The sequence below is a fragment of the Myodes glareolus genome, chromosome 16, assembly GCF_982192425.1.
Source record: "Myodes glareolus chromosome 16, mMyoGla1.1, whole genome shotgun sequence".
NCBI classification, from domain to species: Eukaryota; Metazoa; Chordata; class Mammalia; order Rodentia; family Cricetidae; genus Myodes; species Myodes glareolus.
In genome coordinates this window covers 39336400-39344923 of record NC_142041.1, presented here as the reverse complement: position 1 = coordinate 39344923, position 8524 = coordinate 39336400, and the positions used below count along the sequence as shown (strand labels likewise).

General features: G+C 39.0%; 1 long non-coding RNA gene across 1 annotated transcript in view; it reads right to left on the bottom strand.

The window, feature by feature from the left end:
• Positions 1–2237: 2237 nt before the first annotated feature.
• Positions 2238–8524, bottom strand: part of LOC125391359 (uncharacterized) — a 47896-nt gene continuing 41609 nt past the window's right edge. The window contains exons 2-3 of the long non-coding RNA XR_015735116.1: positions 4042–4147; positions 2238–2782 (exon numbers count right to left, since the gene is read on the bottom strand). This is a non-coding gene — a long non-coding RNA (uncharacterized LOC125391359). The remainder of the gene's footprint in view (positions 2783–4041; positions 4148–8524) is intronic.

Below are 8524 nucleotides of genomic sequence, written 5' to 3'. Positions count from 1 at the left end.
ATCAGACTGGCCTCAAATTCACAGAGACCCATCTGCCTCTGTTTCCTAAGTTCTAGGATGAAAGATGTTTGTCACCACAGCTATTCTTATGTTACCTATGAGAGAGGAACCAGCAAGCATAAAAATGTCTAAGCTTTTCAAGAAGTCCAACCACAAAGGAAGCAATATACTAGAGAATGCAAAGATTGGGCATGGGCATCACTGGGATAAGGGCATTGTAAAAGGTTTTTAGCAAGGGGAATGATGTGCACATCTGAAACTTATTCTAGATACTGAGTCTAGAGAAAGTGCCACTATGAAGACACGAGTACTGATGGAGTGCGGACCTGCAGCCTAGAGAAGGTGGAGTACAGTCAAGAGCAAGGCAGCTGAGCTGCAAACAGTAGACAGACGTCTACCTCATTTTAAAGATAGAGCTCAATAGTGCTGGAACCAAGCTGGGAGTGGGCTTTAGTTGAGTATCAGGGTAGATGGCCAGAGATGACCACTTAGAAATAAATTCCTGTTGGGAAGATGAATGGCAGCAGAGATAGTGCTCTGTTCCAATTGGTTGTGGTTCAACGTGTGAGTCCATGACAACTGAAATGTCAGATCATCTGTCAAGTGGAGATTTCTGCAGGACTAGGACCCTTTCTGCCAGAAATCTGGAGCTTAGAGGCAAATCCAGATGTGTCATTTCTATTTAGAAGGGTTCAGGGCACAAATGTTCATCCAGGGAGAGAATTTGCATGGAGAAATGAATAGGCCAGGAGCTGACATTGGGCACACAAACCTGTTAATTTAAAAAAGTATCAGTACCACCGAAATAGATTAAACAGAAGAGGTCAGCCACCAAAAGAAAGGCAGAAGGCCAACAAAGCAACATTGAAGATCAAGTGAGGGCTTAGATGCAATGGTGACGATCAAATCTGACTCCATCAAGGTTACAGGTGACCTGGAAGAGCCCTTTTAGTGTAGTGACAGGGACAGATGCCCCCTTGTTCTCATAACAAGCCAAAACAGGTCTAAAAAGTCCTTCTCAAAGCAAAGATGAAGGACAGAAAATAAAAAATAATTCAGACACACAGGGCTTTGTTGTTTTCGCTGATTGTTTTAAGAGACCTGAATTTTGACCTAGAATTCTGTGAGCCTTTTTATAGTCAAAAAATGTCCAGCAAAGGAATTCTTGCATATAATGAATGGAGCCATATCTTAATTTACAAACAAATCAACTTCACCACAAGTGAGATGATGAAATAAAGGAAAGCTGAGATAGAGGAGAAAGTAACAAGAAAGGGGTAAAGTTGAGTGAGAGAATTTGAGAAGACACCAGAGAAGGAAACAGGGGGACTTGGGAGGAGAGTGCCTGAAAGAAGTCCATCAAATGAGGACAACAACCTCAAAATGTAAGCAATATATATAAGTATCTTGATCAGAGGTAGAAATGTATAGCACAATATGATGAATATATTCTAAAATTGCATCAATATACAAAATATCTTAAACAGAGGTAGAACTATGCCTGAATATAGTATGACAAAATAACTTTGAATACGTACACAAACATTGTAAACAGAAACAGGAGCATATTCGATATAATACATATAATTTAAATTTGTATCAATATACAAGAATCTATATTAATGTAAATTGTCTATAAATAATAGCTCACAAGTAATATTCTAATCTACCTATTTTCCCCTATATTTCCTTTTATTTCAAAAGAGATCTTTGAGTCTACTTCATTTCCACCCCCAAAAATATATCACTTATAACCAACCCCTAATATATGTTCCTAACCTTGAGGACAAATTTTGTTGGGAGAAGGAACATTGTTCTCTTGAATTACTTCCAGCTGTCATGTGGGTGATATTATTTCTATGGGATCCTGTAAAAACTAAAATGATGGTTAAGTTTCAAGATTACTGCATGGTACAATTGTAGATAATCTCTGAGTAGTCAGTAAGGTTTTCCTGAAATTCATATTTGAAGTTCTGGCCAGAACTTTGTAAGAAGGTACATCACCTTAGGTAGCCAAGTTGGAATCATCTTGAGCAGTTTGTAACCCAAAATCTATCTTAAAGTGGTGCTACCAGAATAATGGCATCATATCAATCATCTGGAAATCATTGTTGTGGGACCCCATCTTCTTCCTCAGTCAGTAGAGCATGAGAATCTTAATCTCTGAGTCATGGGTTCATGCCCCAGGTTGGGTACCAAATTGTAGTTGTACCAAAGAGCTCCACAATAGCCTGGAATGGAGTATAACAAAGGTTTATTTATTTGGGAATAAACTCACAGTAAGGGTAGCAATCCACAGTCCTCTGTGTATGCTGGGAACTGGAACTGAAACCAGCAGGAAAAAAAGGGGGGAGGGGCCTCACATGCATTTTGTCTGCACTGTGCATGATACCATGCCCAAAGTGGGCCAGAATTTTAAAGGCTATTGGTTGAAGGAGTTCCCACAACAAGGGAGTACCCCCTAGTCCCAGTGTTTCAACCTATTTTGGACAGGGAGCATGAGACAACGTGTCCTTTTCTATAACTACTTTGAGCTGACATTGGGTCATTGTAATCAGGGTCCAAGAAGGCTGAAAGGGTAACTGAAGGTAAGGGGGTAATTCAGGCAATAGGGTATTCTTCAGAAGCATCTGGTTCGCTGACTGCGCTGGAGAGGCAGGGAACATTCTCATAGACTGGACTGGTCCACCTCTGCTTTCAGCAAGTCCATGGCTCACAGACTTTTGGAGCAAGTTGTAGTCAGCAGCTGGTGATTAGATGTGTCTGTCAGCCAAGTGGCAACCTGTTGAGAAAAGTTTAAACTAGATAAAATATACGAACCTCAAGGAAAATATTATATTTGAAACTTTTAGACCCATGGTTGTAGTAAGTATGAAAGAGGGGAGTCCCAAGACCAGGAAAGAGAAAAATACCATCCTCAGGAATAGGCAGGTAAGGAAACCTTAGGCTATACTTATCTGGAGTCCTTTTGACCTGTGTGAAATGGATCCAAGTTTTATGACTTCCCAGATTTTCTGAAGCTTACGTGAATTTTTTTTATCTTACAGGATGACATAAAAGTTTTAGATACATTAGCATTACCAGTTGGTACTGAAATCCATATCATAGAAGAAGCAGGTAACAGATATCTGTAAAACAGGAGTGGGCTTATACCTTTGAATCCAAGAAAAACTACAGATTTGGGTTTAAAGCAGGGACATTTTCCTCTGTCCAGAGAACCAGATATGGACTGCACTGAGATGTCTTTTGCCCAATGGGAAGTACTTTAAAGTCTATTAGCTTATCACAACTTTATTAATGTTAAGCTCTGGACTTTTATACCATAGAAGGGGAAAGAAATTTAAAATCGTATATAACTTAAATCATTTACTTATATATTATTATTTAGTTTTTCAAAACAGGTTTCTCTATAGTTCTGGAGCTTGTCCTAGAACTAGTTCTTGTAGACAAGGCTGGCCTCCAACTCAGAGATCTGCCTGCCTTTACCTCCTGAGTGCTGAGATTAAAAGCATGCACCATACTGCCCAACTTTATTTATATATTTTAAATTATTTTTGAGACCCTAAAATTTTATAAACTTTTATATCTTTAGATCTTTATAACTTAAAACATTTTTAAATCCTTAAAACATTTAAAATTCTTAAGACTTTAATCTTTTTGTTTAATTATTTACCAGAGACATAAGCAGTTACTTCTGAGAACAGTCCTTTTAAATCATGTTCTAATCATGTTTCCTTAGTGGAAAGTTACATCTGAAACCTGTTTATCTTTTAATATGAAGCTTGTTAGCTAGACAAACCTTTTTTCAACAGGAGACCTACTACTAGAGCTAGAAAAAGCAATTCTTAATTTTTACATATGAAACGAGCCAACAAACTGACTGTAGCCTAGGGAAAAAACGAGGTTGCCTGCTGCTAACCTGACAAAGTTGTAGCTAGTCCAACCATCAACACTATCAGAGATCCAAGAAGGATAAATTACACCTGAGTGCAGACCAAGCAGCTTCCAAATCTATTAAAAATGACAGGGACCAGTCCATACCCAGTAAGCCATACCCAGGTCTCCATAGTGTTGGAGGCAAACGAATCAGAACAACATCAGTCTTTGCCAGGCCCAAAAGGTGAAAGTTTTGTTTTGTCTTGTTTTCCTGTGGAAGAGAGACATAGAGAAGACTGACCTTACTTTATCTAGACAGAAATGGTGCAATCAATTCTCCAGTGTCTTGCTGCTTGTTCACAGTCTGGGCCAGATGCTGGTGGCAGGTGTTGCATAGGGGCATCTCGCCCAGTGATCAGCATTGTCGTAATCCAGTTGAAGACCTCGTGGTGTCCATAATCTTCTTTGGAGACCTTGAATCACTGCTAGGATTTGGGACTCTCCGTGTAATAGAATAAGTTTTTTAAATCAACATTTTAAATTTAAAAATTGCCATATGCCATGTTAAAAAATGCCATATTCTGCAGAACTCTGATATATTTGAGGGTTGCTTAGGTGTATCTGAATAGACAAACTTTGTTTTTAGTTTGTTTTAAGTTTAGCTGTGAACATACACAGGACTCTAAGTAAGGCCTATTCCTGTAGTTAATTATATCAGTACTTAGCATGAATGTAATTAAATAGCTTGATCATTTATAAGGATGATTGATTGTTTACTTATATTCCCTAATATAATTGTAATAGTCTGCAATAAGTTAGCAGCGTTTATAAGACTAGGACTGTACATTCCATTCCTGTCAGGTTTAGCCCTAAAACTAATGATGTTGAATTGAAGCTCTTTTAGTATTAAAATAAAACTTTTATATGGCTCAGTTTATCCAAATAGTTTAAGCTTAACAAAATTAACAAAGACAAGGAGACTAGACATATATTCTTAGGCTCGAATAGACCTTGAGTAAGGAGATATGTTGTAAGGAGGCTGCTTGTTGGTTCCCAGCTGCTTAGGCCCAAAATAATCACACAGAAACTGTATTAATTAAATCACTGTTGTCACATTAGCTCTAGCTTATTATTAACTAACTCTTACACACTAATTTAACCCATTCCTATTAATTTGTGTATCACCACGTAGCTGTGACTAAAGTTCTGTCTGGCTCTGGTGGGGCTTCATGGCTTCTCCCTAACTCTGCCTCCTTTCTCCCAGGATTCACTTTTGTTTTCCCCACCTGGTTCTGTTCCCCTATAGTTCTTCTATAGGCCAAAAGCATACAGAGGGGAATCCCACATCAGAGAGATATTTAAAAGCCATTGGTTCTCAACTTCTCCAATGTTTTGATCTTTCAATATAGAGTCCCCAAGTTGTGGTGACCACACCCCCATTACAAATTTTTTTATTACTGTTTTACACTTACAGTTCTGTCATTGCTATGAATCTTAGTACAAACATCTGACATGCAGGTGGTCCTAAGCTACCTCTGTAAAAAGGTTTTTTTTTTAACCCCCAAAGGATTGAGACCCATAGGCCTAGAAGCTGCTCCCAGCTCTTTGCTAGACCACTTAGGTCATTGTCTTGCTGCATTACAGAAACAAACATTCCAGTTTCTGGAATTTTGGTGCCTATGGCTGTGACCCTAATTTTTATCTTGTTATTTTGAGTTGCAATATCAACAATATAAAACATTTTATAACCAGTAATGTACCATAGCCTACTACATTTAAATGTTTTTAAAGCTGTTCTTTAAAAATCTTAAAATCTCTCAAATGTCTTTCTGCAATTCAAAAATAAAGTACCTTTTTTTTTTTTACTTCAAGAGGGATAAAACATGGCAGAACCACGATTTGTATAAGGCAAAAACCAAGCTCCAATAGTGCAAACAATCCAAAGTTCAATATCTGGCGTTTATTGATAATACTTTTAGTTTAGTTTGCTTGTTTGTTTGCTTGCTTGCTTGCTTGTTTATTTTTTGAGAGGCTTGGCTCACCTCTTTGGCCCTACCCTCAGCAGCATATACATAGCCTGCCTTCTAGACCTTAGCCTGCTCCATTTCAGTATGGCTGGCATTTCTGGTGACCATCACCCGGCACTGGCATTTCTAAAACTGTCCATCCTGTAACTGGGCTCTCTTTGGGACTCCAGTCCTGCCACACATTTGCAAACCTCAGCTGTCCCCTGTGATTTCTTCATGTCTTTAGCCTCGGTGACTCTTAAATTACAAAGTTTAGATGCCAGAGCAAGGTACATTTTTGTGTATAAAAGCATTGAAATACAACTTTAATATTTTAAATCCTATTTTTTTTTATAAATCTTGTTTTTAAGACAGGACATGAATCATCATATAAAAGTCTATTTCGATCCAAAATATGTTGGAGATCTGTTGCTGCCTCCTAGGTAGGCCCATTCCATGTGACCACCTTTAATGAAGATGGTGATGATATCATATGACATCTATCTTTTCTAACTTTAGCAAAATGGCAACCAGCCATGTGGCTGACTGAAAGCAGTGGCAATTCAAATTTCAGTCATGTCATGTTGTTCCTTTAAAATTGCTCATGTATAGATTTTTAATTATCGACTTCCAGTCTTACTAGTTTTAACTTTTTAACTAGTTTTAACTTTAACAGATCTTTAACCATATCTAACAAGATAAATTTATAAATTTTAAAGTAGAGAATGCTCATATAAACTAAATCTAATTTTTTTGACTGTTCTGGTTTGGTTTTCCCCCCGTCACTGTGTCAGGAGCTCAGACTGGCAGAACTACAAAGAGGGAGCTTTTAAACAAGCATGCCTGGGTCTAGTGAAGGAAGAGCCTTAAACACGCTCTAGAGGCAGCTTTTTAACAAAGAACAGCATAAAACAGTTTTAACATTATCCATATCAAAAAGACATCTGAACTCCTGCTATCCCAAATCCAGTGACCAGAGCTCAGAGACAAATTCTGAGCCACGTCCATAAATGGGACCATGGCAGCGGTGGGTGGTGACTGTCTGCTGTCGGCAGCAGAGACAGCAAAACTAGCCAAACCATTTCTGTTTCGGCTCCATGCTTGCAATGAAACTCAGAAATACACCAGAAAATACAGGCAAAACTTTTCAACAACTTTCTTGAGAAATAGAAAAAACTTTTAAACAAGGCAAACAAAACTTCTTAACGAGAATTAACTTACTAGGGTGAAATTTTTAACTTATTTTACAGATTCCTTTTAAATTCAGTATGTGCAGATATGAGAAACCACAGCAAGCATAGTTCACACCCCCTCTGACCTTTCATAATTTCTATATGCCTTTAGTTCATTCCTCTGACTCCTCAGACATTTTTACTTTTTACACGTCTACAATTTTACAAATTTCTCTTTCCCTTTTCCTTTCTTTCTTATTCCAAGTCTCCTTCCTCCTCTCTCACTTTCCAGACAACATAAAAACTTTTACCAAAATCTTTCTAGTGGTTTCCCTCAGTAGTCTGGACTATATTGCATGGCTACAATATTTTAAACATGAAAATACCATCACAAAAATAACTCTAAATTTGCATCAACACATAAAAACCTGTACCAGCACGAAACATCTGAGACTAGCAGTAGTTCTTTCTTTGCCATAACCAATAATAACAACAACAACAACAAAAAACTCCTCTAAATGATGGCAGATATTGATAACCCATTGGATCTGAATGACCAAAGCAGCCATGATGGAGGGAAGTATCCAGCAGTAACAGGCTGTTCCACTGTAGCCTTGACTACAGCGTCACAGCACAACCACTTAGCAGGATATAGGTAGTGACTCCCCACCCTCAGCCTGTGGAGGAACCAAAGCTTGGTTAGTTTTGGCCAGAAGTCAAGGTGGATGCCCCCCCAGAGCAGGCTGAGGAAACCCCATCCACCAGCATGGAAGAAGGTAACATGCAGCATGGAGGCAGAGGATTGTTAACTTCTCTGGTCATAACAATTAACCCCAGATTCTCTGTTCAGCATTTGAAATCCTATTGGGGCACACCTGCCCCTTGCAAACTGATTGACAGCCTTGCTGCATTATCACAACAAGGCTGCATAGCCCAGCCATCCCGCCCACATGAGTGTGCTTCCCCAAAACCCTGCCCATGCTTGTAAGACATGCCAGGGCAAGTCTGACCCTGCCCGCCCGTGTTGCCTGCACACTACAGGCTGAGAGCAACAGAGGTAGGCTGCCTCTTTTCATTGAAATGTTCAAGATGGGTAAAGGTTGTTTGCCTCATCCCTTTCAGGAAAACATACCCCTTTTTAAGTCTCAAACCCCACGCCTATGGCCCTATCTCTAAAGTCCTGAAAATGATCCAACATCAAAACCAAAAGAGTCGGGTTTTGAGCCTGTCCCATTATACCAGTCTTATAAGTCAGAAAGAGGACAAACAGAAGACAAAAACAAAAAGACAGTACAATAGAGTCCTCCTGGTGTCTGCAGCCAAAACTAAACTGAAGATGCTGGATTCATCCTGGAATGCAGGAGAGACCGTTCTTTCTTTCTACAGAAACCAGAGAAACCCAATTCCATACAGAAGGGTCCTGGGACCCAAATACAGAAAACAGAGGGATCCGATCCCGTACAGAATGGC